The 17957-nt window shown below is 40.1% G+C and overlaps 1 protein-coding gene across 1 annotated transcript in view; it reads left to right on the top strand.

Moving 5' to 3' along the window:
* Positions 1-250: 250 nt before the first annotated feature.
* Positions 251-17957, top strand: part of LOC136876985 (U-scoloptoxin(16)-Er13a) — a 63175-nt gene continuing 45468 nt past the window's right edge. The window contains exon 1 of the mRNA XM_067150761.2: positions 251-387. The gene's annotated coding sequence lies outside the window, so the exon portion shown is untranslated. The remainder of the gene's footprint in view (positions 388-17957) is intronic.

Raw genomic sequence — 17957 nt, 5'->3', positions numbered from 1 at the left:
TGAACTAAAAGACCAGTATGCTAACCATGGAGCCTTACATAACAGTCTTCCATTGTCTTTACAAGTACCTGTTTCAGTTTAAATGCCTACATGAGTGCCTATTCTTCAGTTATATAAACGCATATTTGCCTGCCTATTGATCTGCTCTCTAGTTATCAGTTTCAAGTCTGATTTCTACGCATGTTCGGATACTTCTTATTTGCAGGATGAGGCCTGCGACCGACGAGCTGTCTGAGACCAAAGGTAACAGTGGGGATCAAGGCCAGGAGGAGAGATTTTATAAGTATCTGCTCTGCGTTAGAAGCACGTGCAACACATCGCACTCTTCACTACCTCCCAGACTGTTGTGACAGGAATTCTACCGGCTATCTCTTCTTGTTTCTCAAGGTAAGACTGGAAAATTTCATGTTTTCATATACGGTATCTATCTAAATTTATTATTATTATTATTATTATTATTATTATTATCATCATCATCATAGCGTATTGAAAGAGGGAGTGAGTGCTCTCTTAGTTAATGGGCGGTGGCGGCAGACTGCTCTAGTATAGCTATGAGTGAACAGCGCTGCTCACGTTAATACAATAAGCGGGCGCGGCATTAATACAAAACGTACACGGAATAGATTCTCTAAGACTTCCAGTTGCTAGAATGACCTTTGATTTATTCCTTTTCATGTGTGTACAATCCAGGAATATTTGAATAGAGGAAGCAGGTAAACACACTAATTTAATGGCTTAATGTTATCCTCTGAAAATATTTGAACATAAGTAATTCTGAAATGACCTACAAAGTACTGAGACATAGTTGAAACTATTATGCATTTCACATTATCTAAGACATATACAAACAGTTTTAACTCACCCTCAAAAGCGTTAGTTGTCCGAAACCTTGGAGAACTTCCGGGATGATTTCGCTTATTTGGACGATAGCAGTTCTTTCCTTATTTCCTTCGGACGGAAGAAGAAGAACCGGCACTTAATGTAATGAAACACTAATTTTCCCCACAAGGTCATATCTGTGATCACTGCTGCATTCAAAGTCTGTCGGTCGGACAACTATAGAGTCTATGCTGTCCAAACATGCAAAAAATTTGTTCTGATAGCAGTTTTTCTGAGACGACCTCTTCTACTTGCAATAGCAACCGTAGCTGCGCTTGTGATATCAAGAACACTGTATGATGCAGAAACATGGGGGTTCGAAGTAGACAAAAAATCATTACATGTAATAAGTAACAAATTCTGTAGAACAATAAATGGTCTACCAGAATGCACAGCAAATAGTGGAGCTTGAAGACTATGTGAAGATATCAGCATCCAAGCCAATATAAGCAGGGAAGTAGTAAAACACACGACGAAGGATATGTCAAGTATTGCAAGCCTTTCCTCGTGCCATAATCTTTATTGAGGAAGCTCAGGTGGCTGATCACTACGAAGAGTGCGAGCACAATCTAAGCAGTCAACATATTTGTCACTTTTTCTTACTATGTAGCGTACCAAGTGAAACACTAAATTCTGTTTTGTGAGATTTCCCACGTAAGGAAGCGTTATTTCATTTTCACAGTCCGTGAGTGCTATTTTTTCTTTAATTTTGACCTCTGCTGAATCTTTAATTTCTCTATTCTTACGTTCACTTTCTTTAGCCATTGTACGGATATGACTAACAAATGAAGTAGGCCTAAGGGGGAGAATCTATCACTGAATGGCAATTTGCGGTCGAATTTAAGGCGAGTTTGGTAGGTATATGCACAGACTGCAGTATGTGTAAATGTAAAAAAGTCCACAGTGGAAGGGTGATCATCACAACTAAGGGAATCCAAAATACCGAAATGGCGTTCCAAAGGATCTTGATTACATTTTGCCGTCAGGATATACCTAAATCCTCTGCTCTACAAGTAGTCCGCCATTTCCAGAGTAATTTTCAAGGTTACTCTTAATGATTCCAAAGTTCTTGAAGATGCAAATGTGTTTTTCCGAGATGTGATGTTTTCTAAAAATTCAAGCAATATTGTGTGTGACGGAGAACCTTTATAAAGCCCTTTTACGGGCAATGTGGAATTAAGGGCATCTGCAAGATTATTCATTTCTTGTGTGAACATTTCTATGTGCTCACTATCACTGAATTCATTAGGCTTGACTTCTCTAAACAGCTTAATTACGCCGGCTACACTATTACTGAATAACTGAAAAGCAAACTAACCTGGCGCTCATTCTTTAAAATGAGGTTGGGTCTATGCCAGAGGATGTTAGGACAACTTCGAAGACCAGCGAACTCAGGAGATGTGTCCGTTTGATATAACGGTCGATAAAAGTTGTAATTCACCTCTTTGCCTTTATACAGCAAAATAACGTTATCGTGAAAATAATAATGTATGCACTTCAAAATATGCACGGAATCAGAAAATGCCCACACTCGCCTTTGATGATTTGCCGGGTTTTGAATGGAGCATTTTATTCTATCATTCTTCCCTAAAATTCCTAAATTCATCCACGTCATTTTATTACACTGCCTTCCCTCACACGTAAAACCTATTACTTTCACCCCAGCTTGTTCCAATTGAATTATGACCTGAATTATTATTTTTGAGAATAATTCTCCAGGAGTTGCATTCTCGCTAGCATACACTGCTACAGGCTGGATACATCTGTGCAACAAAGGGACAAACATAAATACAAGCGCGTGATTGACAAGGACGTTCTTTTTGTCGTAGGGAGTTTCCATCTCCTAAATCAAGAAATCCGTCAACGGTCAGTGTAGTTGTATTAAATCTAATGTCTTCTCTCAATTTTACTTCATCAAAAATCACTATATGAATGAATGAATAGGAGTACGCCCATCCCCTAGTTCCGGATTATCCGGAATTAAGGGAGAGAGCACTCTTTTACTGCAATTTGTTCAATTTTGATGCGTGCCTAACATTTTACATTTTCCTCTTATATTTGTTTAACTATACTAAATATAATTTGTTTTGTCCTAGACGTTAGCAATGCTATATTGTCTAGGACAACATGTATCTTACCTTAGCTTATTTATACACTTAACTTAAAGAAAACATGATCATTATAAACATACAATATAACTGCTCACGTCGCGGCAAACTAACAAAAAGCACACACTTCTACTTCACAGCAGAAATAATTTAAATAAGTGTAAATACCCACTTTCCAGCATATACTACATATTATGTCAAACCATTTCAGGCAAAGACACAAGAGCGCCTTCACAGGCATTTAAATAACCTTTTCAGGTATATCAATCTATTTCAATGCTTTCTTAAATGTCACCATGTATCTTACCATTACTATATTTGACGCAAGTACTTGTTTAACAGTAACAATACTTTCAGTTAGTGATAATATCTTTTCGTTTCATTCTGCCACATACTTCTTAAAATACAAAAGTCGTAGCTATTCGTCCTGGAGTGATCCATTCTTTATTTAACAATTTAGCTATTGTATAAAATTCCTTCTCTCTTTCTACTTTTAATTTATATTCATCACCAAAATATTTAGTTCTCAGTGCATCAGTTCTCCTACATAATCTCAATAGATGAGCCTCTTCCATTATTTCTCCATAGAATAAACAATGATTTTCGTTTTGTTTCTCTCTCAGCCCCTTATTTTTACATATTCCCATTAGCTACCACACTACACCTCTTAGTTCTCTATGTGGGAGTCTTTCTTTCCTTGTTGACATATTTTGAATAATTTCACAAAATTCTGGTAGCGTTCTTTTGGTCTCACAATTTGCCCCAATCATCTGTTTCTCAATGTCCCTCACTCTAATCGTTACTTTTTTGATGAATCTCTTCTCTTTACTGTTCATCTCTTTATCCCAGTATTCTCCCATTCCTATTCTGTCTAGCATACTTTTCACTTTCGACAGCCAATAATCGTCATCTAGGGGTTTCTTCTGGTGTTGGTATGCTAGGTTCAATATTTCCCTCCCATCTCTCCTTCTTAATCTTAACCAATATTGTACTACTTTCCTGCTTATATCTGCTTGGATGCTGATATCTTCACATAGTCTTCAAGCTCCACAATTTGCTGTGCAGTCTGGTAGACCCATTATTGTTTTACAGAATTTGTTACTTATTACATCTAATGCGTTTTTGTCTACGTCGACCCCCCATGTTTCTGCACCATACAGTGTTTTTTTTTTTTTTTTTTTTGCTAGTTGCTTTACGTCGCACCGACACAGATAGGTCTTATGGCGACGATGGGATGGGAAAGGCCTAGGAATTGGAAGGAATCGGCCGTGGCCTTAATTAAGGTACAGCCCCAGCATTTGCCTGGTGTGAAAATGGGAAACCACGGAAAACCATCTTCAGGGCTGCCGACAGTGGGGCTCGAACCCACGATCTCCCGGATGCAAGCTCACAGCCGCGCGCCTCTACGCGAACGGCCAACTCGCCCGGTACAGTGTTTTTGATATCACAAGCGCAGTTAAAATATTTTTGTGCAGCTTGTATTCCATATTTGGCATCTTCCTCTCTAGAGACATTGTACTTGATAGGGCGGCCAATCCTTTCAATTTGGCACGTTTTATTTGTTCTTTCCACATCCCATTCGATGTTATTATGATTCCTAGATATTCTAATTTATATACAACTTCTAGTTCTACACCTTCTAACCACCAGCGCCTTTCATTTCTCTTTATTTCCTCTTTTACAAACCATTACTTTTGTTTTCTTGATATTTCTTTTCAAATTCCACGTACTGCAATATTCGGCCGTTTTCTTAACACTGTTTTGCATTCCGACTGTTGTTAGTGAGAGCAGGAGGATGGCGTCTGCGAAAACTAGGCCAGGAATTTCTTTGTTATTTAAGCAGGGACTTGTCCTATCCTCCTTCCCCTGACAGTCCATTACATCATTAATAAAAAGTAAAAACAATATTGATGATAATTTACATCCCTGCTTAAGTCCGATATTCGAGTGTATCCTGTATACCATCAGACCTTCCTTAACTTTATTCGAGCATATTACTTCTGCATATAATTCTTCTATGGCTTTAATAATTTTATTTGAGATCCCTATTCCAGCCAGCTTCGCAACGACAGCCCGTCTGCGAATCAAATCAAAAGTTTTTTGCAGATCTACTGCTGCAATATATAATCTACCTCCTTTCTTCCTTATTTATTTATCTATTATTGTTTTAATTATAAATATATTATCTCTAGTTCTCATTCCTCTCCTAAATCCTGACTGATACACTGAGAGTATAGATTAATCTTCTGCTCATTTCATAATTCCTTTTGCTAAAATACCGGTGTAAATTTTACTGAGTGTATCCAACAAGGTGATGCCCCTATAGTTATTCGTATTCGATCTTTCCCCATTTCTTTTATATATGGGGAAAATTACTCCTTCTTGCCAACATCTTGGAATTTTTCTGCCATCAAAGATTTTTTAAATATTTTATTTATTATTTCTAGCATCTAGCTGTTATTCCTCAGCTCTTTCGAGAATTCATACGTAATTCCATCGGGAGCACCTGATTTTCCTCCCTTCCCTTTTTTCAATATGTGTAGTACCTCATCTGTGGTTATTATATCGTCTAGTACAGGCAGAATCGTGATTAGTATCCTCTGACCATGAGATAGCGGCCCCGGTCTGGAAAGCCAAGAACAACGGCCGAGACGATTCGTCATGCTGACCACACGACACCTCGTAATCTGCAGGCCTTCGAGCTGAGCAGCGGTCGCTTGGTAGGCCAAGGCCCTTCAGGGGCTGTAGTGCCATGGGGTTTTGGTTTTTACAGGCAGAGTGAACTCCACATGTCTCAGTATACCAGTGTCAGTTTTCTTCCTTTCCCATGTGTCTTTGCCCCACAACAACCCCTTAAAATACGTTAACCACTCCTCATCGCATGTGCTTACTTAATTACAGCTTTTATAATCTTTGCATATTGTACTCATTCTTTTCCACACTTTCTTTGTTTCATTTTCTTTACAGTACTTATGTAATCATTTGCCTCTCCAGCCTGCCAGTTCCTTTTATTTTCACTCATTAAATCTTTGTATTCCTTTCTCATTCTACAAAAATCTGCTCGCAAATCCTGAGATCCCTCATTTCGGTATATTTTTAATGCCTTCATCACTTGAGTTTTCTTTTCTTTACACTCATCAGTATACCATACGTTTTGTTTATATCCCCTTCTCTTACTCACAACCATTTTTTTAATCAGCTACTTCTATTGATCTTTCAACCATTCTTATTGCTTCATCTATGTTAGTATCCTCTATCATATTCTCAATACATATCTTCAAAATTTCAGAAGTTTCCCCCCTATAGTAGTCCCTAAATTCGTTTCTATGTTCCTCACTCCACCTGTACCTTACTAATTTTCTCCGTACATAGTTAAAAAGCTGTTTTCCTTCTTGTTTACCTTCGTCTCTCAGTAATCGAGTAGCAACTGAAAAAAATCACTACACCTAGTCGCTTGTTTTCGTCTTGCTCGTTTAAGTAAAAATCGTTAATTGCATTCACGGCATTTCCATTAATACCATAATTACATTTGAACCCTTTGCATAGTCGTCTCAAATGAGCTGCGGTAGGGACAGAAAGTAACTCATGCTTCAAATAATGTCTGTAACCCTTAGGGGATTTGGTTTTCAAAAGCAAACTATGTAATATAAATTCATTAGAATATCGCATACCTTTCGGACTGGCGCTGCTTTTATTTTTATCATTGTGTCCACAATTACTTTTTGTTTATTGGTAAGGAACTTAAGACTGTCTTCAGCGTCACTTGACACATTATTTTTATTTGCAATCTGCTTTAATATAGCTCTCCCCGTGGTGAAGGGGTAGCGTGCCTGCCTCTTACGCGGAGGCTCCGGGTTCGATTCCCGGCCAGGTCATGGATTTTTACCTGGATCTGAGAGCTGGCTCGAGGACCACTCAGCCTACGTGATTAGAATTGAGGAGCTATCTGACGGTGAGATAGCGGCCTCGGTCTACAAAGCCAAGAATAACGACTGAGAGGATTCGTCGTGCTGACCACACGACACCTCGTAATCTGCAGGCCTTCGGGCTGAGCAGCGGTCGCTTGGTAGGCCAAGGCCCTTCAAGGGCTGTAGTGCTATAGTGCTGTAGTGCTCTGCATGTAACTAATTTCTTTTTGGTTCTAATTAAATTCCTCAAATACAGAATAGTTCTAGAATCATCAACGTCACCATCAGCTACTTTACAGGGCAAACGAGGACCAGGTTCTTTTATTTTTACATTATTGTCACTATTAAGTATTTTAGATGTGGAGGGAAAATTGAGTTCGTTACATTCTAAGCTCCTACTGTTAATATTGTCATTGCCAATGTGTTCTTTGAGTAACTCTCATTTTAATAGGGATTTTCGAATTTTCAGGGATGCTTAAATAGGACGGTAAGTTAGGAAAGATGTGAGGGACAGCTCCTGGCTGTTAGCTCCACTTTATTCTCGGAAGTTCAACTTTTTCCCATTAATAATAAACGAGTCTGCCTTTATAATACGATCTTCCGAAAAATGACACTCACAAATCCTAGACTTACGCGTAAGCTGCATGTCTTTTCTTGGGATTGCTCTAGCCCACTGAGAGAAATGCTCCTCATTTTCAGGTGGACCTTCACCTGACCTGTAAGCAGATCGACACCCCGACACAAAGCACGACGGCATTTTCACACTCACTATATTCCAAAATATAGTTATTACGCTCAAAAAATTACTCCCGCTACAAGTATAAACGAGCGCACCCAGTATAAACAATGCCACATGTTCACCCAAAGCGACCGTTGCGCTGCAGTGGCGAATCTCCTCACTGTAGGCGCTAGTTTATCTCCATTGCTGTAATGGGAAGCGAGTCGAAGTGCACTCACTTCCTCTTTCTATTCGCTATGTTATTATTATTATTATTATTATTATTATTATTATTATTATTATTATTATTTCTTATTCCGTTTACATTCCAGGGTTGGTTTTTCACTCGGGCTCAGCGAGGGATCCCATCTCTTCTGGTTAATTTCAAGGAGCGAAAGTATTCGCCTCCTAACATTTTGATGTTCGTTCAGTAACTTTAACCTTTTGTTTTTCTTAAAGCCACGTGGAATGGGTACTGGTTGCCCTTGTTAAAGTCAATTCATTTCATTGTAAAGCAATTAGACTGTTAAGCAGTTAAGTCCGTAACTACTTTTTAATTTTGTTAAATGTAGGTTGTGCCTGGATAGGCCAGGAACTTGTAAATTTCGAGAATAGTTTACTGTGAATTTGTAGAGCAAAGAAGCTCTTCCACTGATGTAAAAATTGGGATATCCGTTTCCTTGATTGTTGATTGAATGGAGCAATAGTGCAGTAGTAGTCAGCGTTCTGGAGCGCGAGCCTTAGGGCTGGGAAGATACAACTGGGAAGGAGGACTAAAACCCCATCCAGGCGGCCTCGCTGGTTATGCTGAATAGGGGTAATGTGGGGGAGTGGAAGCGTGCTGGGCCCGTAACCCAGAGGTCCGTGGATCGAAACCACGCTCTGCTACCACTTGTTACGAAGATATTGTGGTTTCTAGAGGTGAAATAAGGTGCAGGCATGAATGGGTGGATATACGAATATCGATATATTGATTTAAACCTTTAAAATTGGCAGTTTTATTTCCTTAACCTTTCCCCTTTTATAAAAAACTAAAGTTTGCTCAGCAAATAACAATCACGTACAAAAATTTAGCTCGTAAGCTTGAAAAACACTTTTAGAGAGGTCTAGAGTAATCAGATAACAATAATTTAACAATATGAGCTCGAAGCTCCCTAATTACAAATGTTACTTGAGCAAACAAGGAGACGGATCTCCTAATTTTTACATTAGTGGAAGTGCTTCTTTGCTTTACAAATTCATATTTTAGTTGACTATTCTCAAAATTTACAAGTTCCAGGCCTATCCAGGCACAACCTATATTTAACAAAATTAAACAGCATTTACTGTCATAACTGCTCAACAGTCTAATTGATTTACAATGAAATTAATTAAGTTGACTTTAACAGGGGCAACAAATACCCATTCTACGTGGCCTTAAAAAGAGGTTAAAAGTTACTGGCTGAACATCAAAATGTTAGGGGGCGAACACTTGCGTTCCTTGAAATTTACCAGAAATGCTTAAAACCCTATTTGGGCTTATGGCCCGACGTTACGGAGGCTGAGCATATACTGAACCCTTGACTTACCATTCCATGGTTGGTCGACCACTGCTGCTACAGTAGAGCAATATTGAACTCTTAAATCTTGGGGTCGTTCTTCTTCTTCTTTCGGTGCCTATCCGTTTCGGATGTTGGCGATCATGATGGCTATTTTCGTCTTGTTTGTGGCAGAGCGGAACAGTTCAACTGATGACATATTGCACCAGCCTCTAAGATTGTCAAGCCAAGATATTCTTCTTCTTCCAGGACCTCTTTTGCTGTTGATTTTCCCCTGGAGTATTTTTTGGAGTAGGTTGTATCTATCTGTGTTGCGCATTATATGTCCCAGATATTGCAGCTTTCGGCATTTCACTATCTTGATCAACTGAGGTGTTGTGTTCATCCTTCTCATTACTTCCACGTTTGTAATTCTCTGGGTCCAAGATATTCTCAGGATCCGCCTATAAAGCCATGTTTCAAAAGCCTCCAGCTTCTTCTCTGTGTTTTTATTTAAGGTCCATGTCTCTACACCATATAAAAGAACAGAAAATACATAACAGTGCAGAAGTCTGATTTTAGTCCCTAAAGTTAGATTGTGGCTTTTAAACACATTACTCATTTTCTGGAACACACTTCTTGCTTTTCCAATGCGTACCTTGACTTCTTGTGAGCAATCCCAGTCTTCATTTATTATGGTTCCAAGGTATGTATATTGTTTTACCCTTTCTATACTCTTTTGATTTATAACCAAGTTTATTCCGGAAATATTTTCCTTACTTATAACCATGAGTTTTGTCTTTGCGGTGTTTATTTCAAGCCCGTATTGGCTGCTGACTCTTACAATTCTATCCATTAGTGATTGTAGCACTTGGATAGTATCAGCAAATACAATTGGGGTCGTAGCGGGAATAATTCGGTCACAATCCTAACCAAACGATGGGGTTCAGAAGAGAGCCTAACTACTTGAAATGAGGAGAAAATATGTGCTTACTAACTTTTATTGAATCAATTAACTGCACAAGAATATGTATTTATATAAAATCCTTGATCAAAAAAATTATTAAATGTTTCAAACGCAGTCACATTGCATGGCGTTATTTTTATTGATTACAATATCGAAGAATTTTCTTCGGAGAAAAGTAGAAATCTCACAGATTAGTGTACAGCGAAACTGAAAAAGTGAAAAGGAAACCTGAAAAGCAGGCACCTATTGATCCAAACGATAACTGAGAATTAATCCACACGATCCATGGAAAATCTGACGTTCAACAAGTACAATGTCGCATTTACTCTTAATTAAGGTTATCCACCAGTCAAATACCCTGTCGGATATGGAAACACCCGCCGAATGCACGCTTAATCGAACCAAATTGACTTCCAGTTGCTTTGGATAGGTTGCGAGATGAGATATTATTGGAAATCATGGTGTTCACTACAAGTTAACAGCAGCATTCACAATTGAAAAACAAAATTCCACCATGTACTGTCATTTCTTGACACCCTTAAGTTATAAAATAATCCCGATGCTGAAACGTGCATCACCCAAACAGCTGTTCAGAAGGAACCAACAATAACACGATCCGAGAGGATCTTACGTTACGTCGTTCTGAAGGAACAAAACTGCGAAATGCAGGAAACACTTATTCATCACGCATTTAGAAGAAATGCCAAACATTGAAGTTAAATAAAAAGTGGCAAATCACTTTAAAAATATTATTATAAAACCAACTTTCAGTTTATAAATGCTTACGTTACGTTTAATAAAATTACAAGTCCACATGGTAAAATAAAATTAAAACCTAAGAATTCTTTCCTTTATAACAATGATTACCATCACAGAACCATCTACTTATTATTTATCCAAACACACTACCTACAAAGTTATAAATCGACCACAATCAACTACGTATTATAAAATGAAAGAACGAAAATAAAAATAAGATATATTACCGGCTGACGAATTGAACCCGCATTCGTAACTCAAGTCTCACACAAATACGCTGAGTGTCAACACGCACACTATCAAAGCAAGCGGACGTCAGAACGACAAAACAATTAAGTCCGTAAATAAAATGAAATACTGAAGTTCAATGAACTCAAACACGCATGGCGAACTGCAATAATATTTCAATCACCGTTAGCTCAGTACCCAATATTGGACAACCCTCACGTTCATGCCAATAGCGGTTCCATAATCTTAGGTAAACACCTTCCAGCTGGTGAGGGCTGCGCGCAAGCATGGCATCAATATTACTTAGCTAACACTCTTCGCATCGCATACACTACTGCAGACACTACCATCGCTCAAGTCACTTCGCAAAAACATCTAATCTAAGACTTGAGTATATACAGCCGACATCCCAGACCTATCGTCGGGCCTACATAATGTCTCTGCACACCCTAACACTAACCTCTATGTACACACACACCTTCCTAAACCTAACGTTGAGCGTGAACTAGGACGTCTCATCGTCAATATACTCCTAGGATAACATGTGACGTCCTAAATATATTGTCGAGCGGAAATTGGGTTGTATACGCTTCCTGCAGAATGCCAGGCGAAATCGTAACTTCAAACATACTCTTAGATATTTAGCTGTAAGCCTTATCGAAACTAATAGCACGCAATGAAACAAATCTTGCCATAGAATGAACGCAAGTCGGGAAATGCAACTAAGTCCCTATCTTGTTAATAAAACGTGAAATTGAAAATAAATAACACGTGGTAAGCAATCCACACCTCAAACATGATCTCGGCATGCGTAATGAAGTTTGGAAAAAATAATGACTTCCAACACACGTCAAACATTACGTGAATATCACCAAAAACAGTAATCATCACCACCGCAAAAATCCACACTGTAATTCTAGGGTGAGGCCCTCAAATCGCCTACCATCTCACCATTCCAAATATCCATATCCATTAACCATCCAGTGAAGCGAAATCCAATGAGACTACACAGCCAAACGTATCGCTTTAATAACGTCCAATATCTCATCCCACAATGTTTCCGATTTCATGATAAATTATCGTCTCGTAATTTATGAGATTTACTGATTGGAAACTTGTCATTACAGTCAAATAACACCAACCGTGTATTCAGAATGCTCTTCTACCCTTGAGGTCGTATTATTATAATATTCATTATACTGACTTTACGTAAACTAGTCACTTGGTCTTTAACTACCACGAGCTACAATCTTCACCAGAAATTGTTTTTCACTTGGGATCTTAACTTGAAATCTTACTATGCATCACACGATACTCATCTCGAACCAACCTTCGGTTAGCCGTTCCGGATTGTTAGCGAAATATACTACAGCCTGTCACATACAGCCTGTCTCAAAAATTCTTCGCCATCAGCAAATATAGCCTGTCCCAAAAATTCATTCTCATCGCCTCCCACGGCGGCATTACATGAAATACAGGCTTCCTCTGCCTTCAACACCATTACAGCTCTTATCTCAACATATATAAATTCTTCGCCATCAATCCCTTTCCTTCTGTTTTAAGACCTTTCAAACTTCAATCCTCTCGTGACAAACAACTTTTATAAAAATTCCTACTACAACCTTCGGACCTCAGGAATACAACAACACATCGTGATTTCGTATATCGCCGACATACACGAGGTCACAAAATTTAACTTCCCATGAATAAAACATAACTTTATCAGATTTCACTGGATTTCGAGACACACGCAAACCTTATTGAACATAACTGTTAAATCCACTTTCAACAATGAAAAATTTTATCCCGCGGTAGATATTATTATTATTATTATTGTTATTATTATTTCAACAAAATGTCTGAACTCATACGATATTCGAAATTAAGACATTCAACACGACTACATTATCGTTATCACCTTCCTAATTTTACTCAATTTGAACAATATCTCGAAGAATAATAACACAATATTTAAACTTCACATTTTATAGTTTACCGACGTGAATTTTACCGCCCTGAAGAGTTTCACACGACGACCAGAAATGTAATACATTCGCCTGATCATTATTAAATATTAACCCGACACACGCAATGAAAATTGGTTGGGACAAACAATATTCTAACTACAACATTGATATAAAGATATTTACAGACCTGCAATCGTAGACATCATCCTGGATTCTGGCTGCATTTCAGCCGGCAGGTTTTGTGCCTAGCCTTCCATGGTTACATTTGACATCATCTTCTTATATATATATAACTTAAATTACACAACAATTTACACTCGGGGTCGATTGACACCGCAAACAACGCACTTTCAACACGTTTAACAGGCGACGAGCACTCTTTTCAAATGGCAACGACCACTGTTTTCCCAAGATTATGCTTTCGTTGATCCTACTAAGGGCCAGGTGTTCCAAACAGATAAGAAACCAGACCTCGCGGCCAACCTCCAGACTTTTCTTTGACAAATATTAGATGCACACACTGAATACAGAGAGAAACTCAACTAGGTATTTAACTAAATCTCTAAACCTTCAAAGTTTCCATCGGCGGCTTTAATACTATATTTTAATATTTTAATATTATATTTGAACCATAGACACGAATATGTAACAAGTAATGTCGCACCGAAACAGATAGGTCTTATGGCGACGATGGTATAGGAAAGACCTAGGAATTGGAAGGAAGCGGCCGTGGCCTTAATTAAGGTAGAGTCCCGGCATTTGCCTGGTGTGAAAATGGGAAACCACGGAAAACCATCTTCAGGGCTGCCGACAGTGGGGCTCGAACCCACTATCTCCCGATTACTGGATACTGGTCGCACTTAAGCGACTGCAGCTATCGAGCTCGGTGATATGTATTTTAAATTATATAAACAGCTAAAATTTAGGTACATAAAATTAAAACAAGATGCTGTGCGGATGACCACGATTAGATAGGCGTCATCGGGGCTGGTATATGGCACCTGGGGTGGCCATTCCCCCTTGGTTTGTCAAATCCTGTAACAGGCAATAGATACAGAACCGATGACAAACTCCACCCATTGGTATAGCCCGCTCTAGGCCAAGTCAAACCATAGTTCTGCTCGACAACAGCGACCAGAGGTCCCCTAGTACATGTGCTAAAACACAGTGAGCTAAATAAGTTTATTTGCCAGTCTTTCGCTTGTTAGCGTACGGCGGCAGTGGGCAGTGGGAAGTGAGCCAAGGCGCTTCTTCCAATGAGAATATAAATGAAGAGAAAGCGGATGCATGATTTGCCAGAGATCCAAACATAACAGCTGTCGATACGATGGGTATGGTAACGACTCCTGAGTGCATTCGGGTAGCAGTTAATTTTATAATTAAAAATAATATGAGAAAAAGGTAGGATTTTAAGTTTAGATCGGAGCAAAAACAACTTCACTACCAGCCCAGCTAAGAAATTCAAAGACTGAAAGGTGTTAAATTTTTGTTACGATTGTGACACTGCTGCTGTTCCCGATGAGGAGACATTATTATTATTATTATTATTATTATTATTATTATTATTATTATTGACTAATGCAGCCTCACAGTCAAGTCGGGCTTTGGGGTCTTTTTTCACAAATCTCACATGGAATGATCGGGATTTGAACCACGGAACCTTAGAGGCCGGCGTGCTGCCGACTGACCCACGGAAGCACATGTTTCCTGCTACTGCTATGTCTAAAACACACTGATGAGTAGCCCATATTACATTGTTTGAATGAACGAATATGAAACTTACTCTGATTTAACATATTAATTCCGTATAGCTATCGCCAGCCTGGTGCAGCCCTTGTAAGGCAGACCCTCCCACGAGGGTGGGCGGCATCTGCTGTGTATGAAAACTGGGTGTTATTGCAGTGGAGGATAGTGTTATGTGTGGTGTTTGAATTGCAGGGATGTTGGAGACAGCACAAACACCCAGTCGATCCGGACGGGAATCGAACCCGGGACCCCATGAACTGAAGGACCCTACTCTGACTACGCCAAGGAGCCAGACACTCAGCATGATGTTTAATTCACATTGTACGAAGACTTCTTACATGTTGATGCGTTCCACTTCAGTCTATTATTGTGATGAATATTACAATACCGAGCAAGTGGCTGCGTGGTTTGGTCACGTAGCTATCAGCTTTCGTTCGGGAGATAGTGGGTTCGAACCCAACTATCGGCAGTCCTGAAGATGGTTTTCCTTGGTTTCCTATTTTTACACCAGGCAAATGTCCGCCTCCATGGCTAAATGGTTAGCGTGCTGGCCTTTGGCCACAGGGTTCCAGGGTTCGATTCCCGGCAGGGTCGGGAATTTTAACCTTAATTGGTTAATTTAGCTGGCACGGGGCCTGGGTGTATGTGTCGTCTTGATCATAATTTCATCCTCATCACGTCGCGCCGGTCGCCTACGGTCGTCAAGTCAAAAGACCTGCACCTGGCGAGCCGAACTTGTCCTCGGACACTCCCGGCACTAAAAGCTATACGCCATTTCATTTTTTTTTACCAAATGATGGGACTGTACGTTAATTAAAGCCACGACCGCTTCCTTCCCACTCCTAGCCCTTTCCTATCCCATCTGTGTCAGTCCGACGTAAAGCAAATTGTAAAAATAAATAAATAAATAAATAAATAAATAAATAAATAAATAAATAAATAAATAAATAAATAAATAAATAAATAAATAAATAAATAAATAGTCTGCCTTTGTGGTGTAGTGGTTAGTGTGATTAGCTGCCACCCCCGGAGGCCCGGGTTCGATTCCCGGCTCTGCCACGAAATTTGAAAAGAGGTACGAGGGCTGGAACGGGGTCCACTCAGGCTCGAGAGGTCAAATGAGTAGAGGTGGGTTCGATTCCACCTCAGCCATCCTGGAAGTGGTTTTTCGTGGTTTCCCACTTTTGCTCCAGTCAAATGCCGGGATGGTACCTAACTTAAGGCCACGGCCACTTCCTTCCCTCTTCCTTGTCCATCCCTTCCAATCTTCCCACCCCCCACAAGGCCCCTGTTCAGAGCAGTAGGTGAGGCTGCCTGGCGAGGTACTGGTCATTCTCCCCAGTTGTATCCCCCGATCCAATGTCTCACGCTCCTGAACACTGCCCTTGAGATAGTAGAGGTGTGATCCGTCGCTGAGTCCGAGGGAAAACCAACCCTGGAGGGTAAATAAATAAATAAATAAATAAATAAATAAATAAATAAATAAATCAACCGTCAATCTTCTCCCGTGAGTGAGGATGGTAGCTCTTGCCTGTCGTAAGAGGCCAGGGGGCTCTGAACTTGGGAGCGTGAGTTGGCGGCCACAGTTCCCCTTGCTGAGTCTGGCATTGCTTCTACTTATTTATACCAAACTCCACACTTTTATCTTTCCTATCTGACCTTCCTTGGTCAACTATTGTCCTCTTCCGACCCCGGGGTTATTAGGTTTTGCGACCTCTAAGGATTCTTTTATTTCCTATACCCTTTGTGGCCCTGGTCTTTCTTTGGCCGATATCTTAATTTTTCGACGTATCCGACTTCTTCAAATTCCTCTAATTAGTGTTGATAGAGGGCGGTTCCCAGTTGTACTTCCTCTTAAAATAATAATCACCACCTCCGTCAATTTTTTCAGTATTTTTCTCAAATTCTATATAATTATATTTACTCATGTAATATATTCTTTCTTCCTTTCTTAATCTGTTTACCCTCCAGGGTCGGTTTTCCCTCCTCAAGGGCAGTGTCCTGGAGCGTGAGAATTTGGGTCGGGGATACAACTGGGGATAATGACCAGTACCTCGCCCAGGTGGCCTCAACTGCTATGCTGAACAGGGACTTGTGGGGGATGGGAAGTTTGGAAAGGATAGACAAGGAAGATGGAAGGAAGTGGCCCTAGTCTTAAGTTAGGTACCATCCCGGCATTTGCCTGGAGGGGAAGTGGGAAACCATGGAAAACCACTACGAGGATGGTTGAGGAGGGAATCAAACCCCGCTCTACTCAGTTGACCTCCCGAGGCTGAGTGGACCCCGTTCCAGCCCTCGTACCACGTTTAAAATTTCGTGGCAGAGTCGGGAATCGAATCCGGGCCTCCGGGGGTGGCAGTTAATGACACTAACCACTACACCACAGAGACGGACATGTGATATCTTCACTTACCGAAAATCTAACTGAGGATGACGAAGCTTAAGTACAATATTTTGACATTGCGAACAGCTGAGTTTTCCAGCCCAGCCTTGGTTCGCTGTTTGAACAGTCATACTGGTCTGGCTAGTGTTAGTATGGTACGTGACTATTTTTATTTGCACACTAAAGAAAACATTAAGGTCATGGCATTTGAAGGTTGATGGGAAGGAATGCTTATTCATGTCAACATATTTTGCTGCAGTAGGTCGCTAGTCATTACTCTCGAGCCTTTAATCAGGGATACGTTCAGAGCCGATATATTTCTCGTGTGTGCGTAATACGTCTGTTACATGTTGTTTCATGCACACAAAAAAGAAGATGGAATTACCAGCTGGTCATAATATCAATCGCAGAAGAATTTGCTACCAGATAAATAAAAGGGATGACCATAATGACAACCCCTGCAAGGGGGAGGCTCTCAATTTGAGAGTATGTGTTGGTGACCATGGGACCTCTAGCTGAGTCGGACATTGCTTCCACTTAATGCTACTCAGGGGCGTAACGTTAGGGCGGACCCGAGCCTTTAAGGGGCCCCGCAGAGTCCTCGCAAGAAATAAAAATTATAACTAGCCTAATCTCTCTCTGTACAGAGCTGGGCTGAGTGGCTCAGACGGTTGAGGAGCTGAGCTTCTGACCCCAACTTCGCAGGTTCGATCCTGGCTCAGTCCGGTGGTATTTGGTGTCAGTGGCGGCTCGTGATGATAAAAATGGGTGGGGCAC

Source organism: Anabrus simplex, chromosome 7 (assembly GCF_040414725.1).
Source record: "Anabrus simplex isolate iqAnaSimp1 chromosome 7, ASM4041472v1, whole genome shotgun sequence".
In the NCBI taxonomy this organism is placed as follows: Eukaryota; Metazoa; Arthropoda; class Insecta; order Orthoptera; family Tettigoniidae; genus Anabrus; species Anabrus simplex.
Note: the sequence above shows the minus strand (reverse complement) of the source record. Positions and strands in the feature narration are given on the sequence as shown.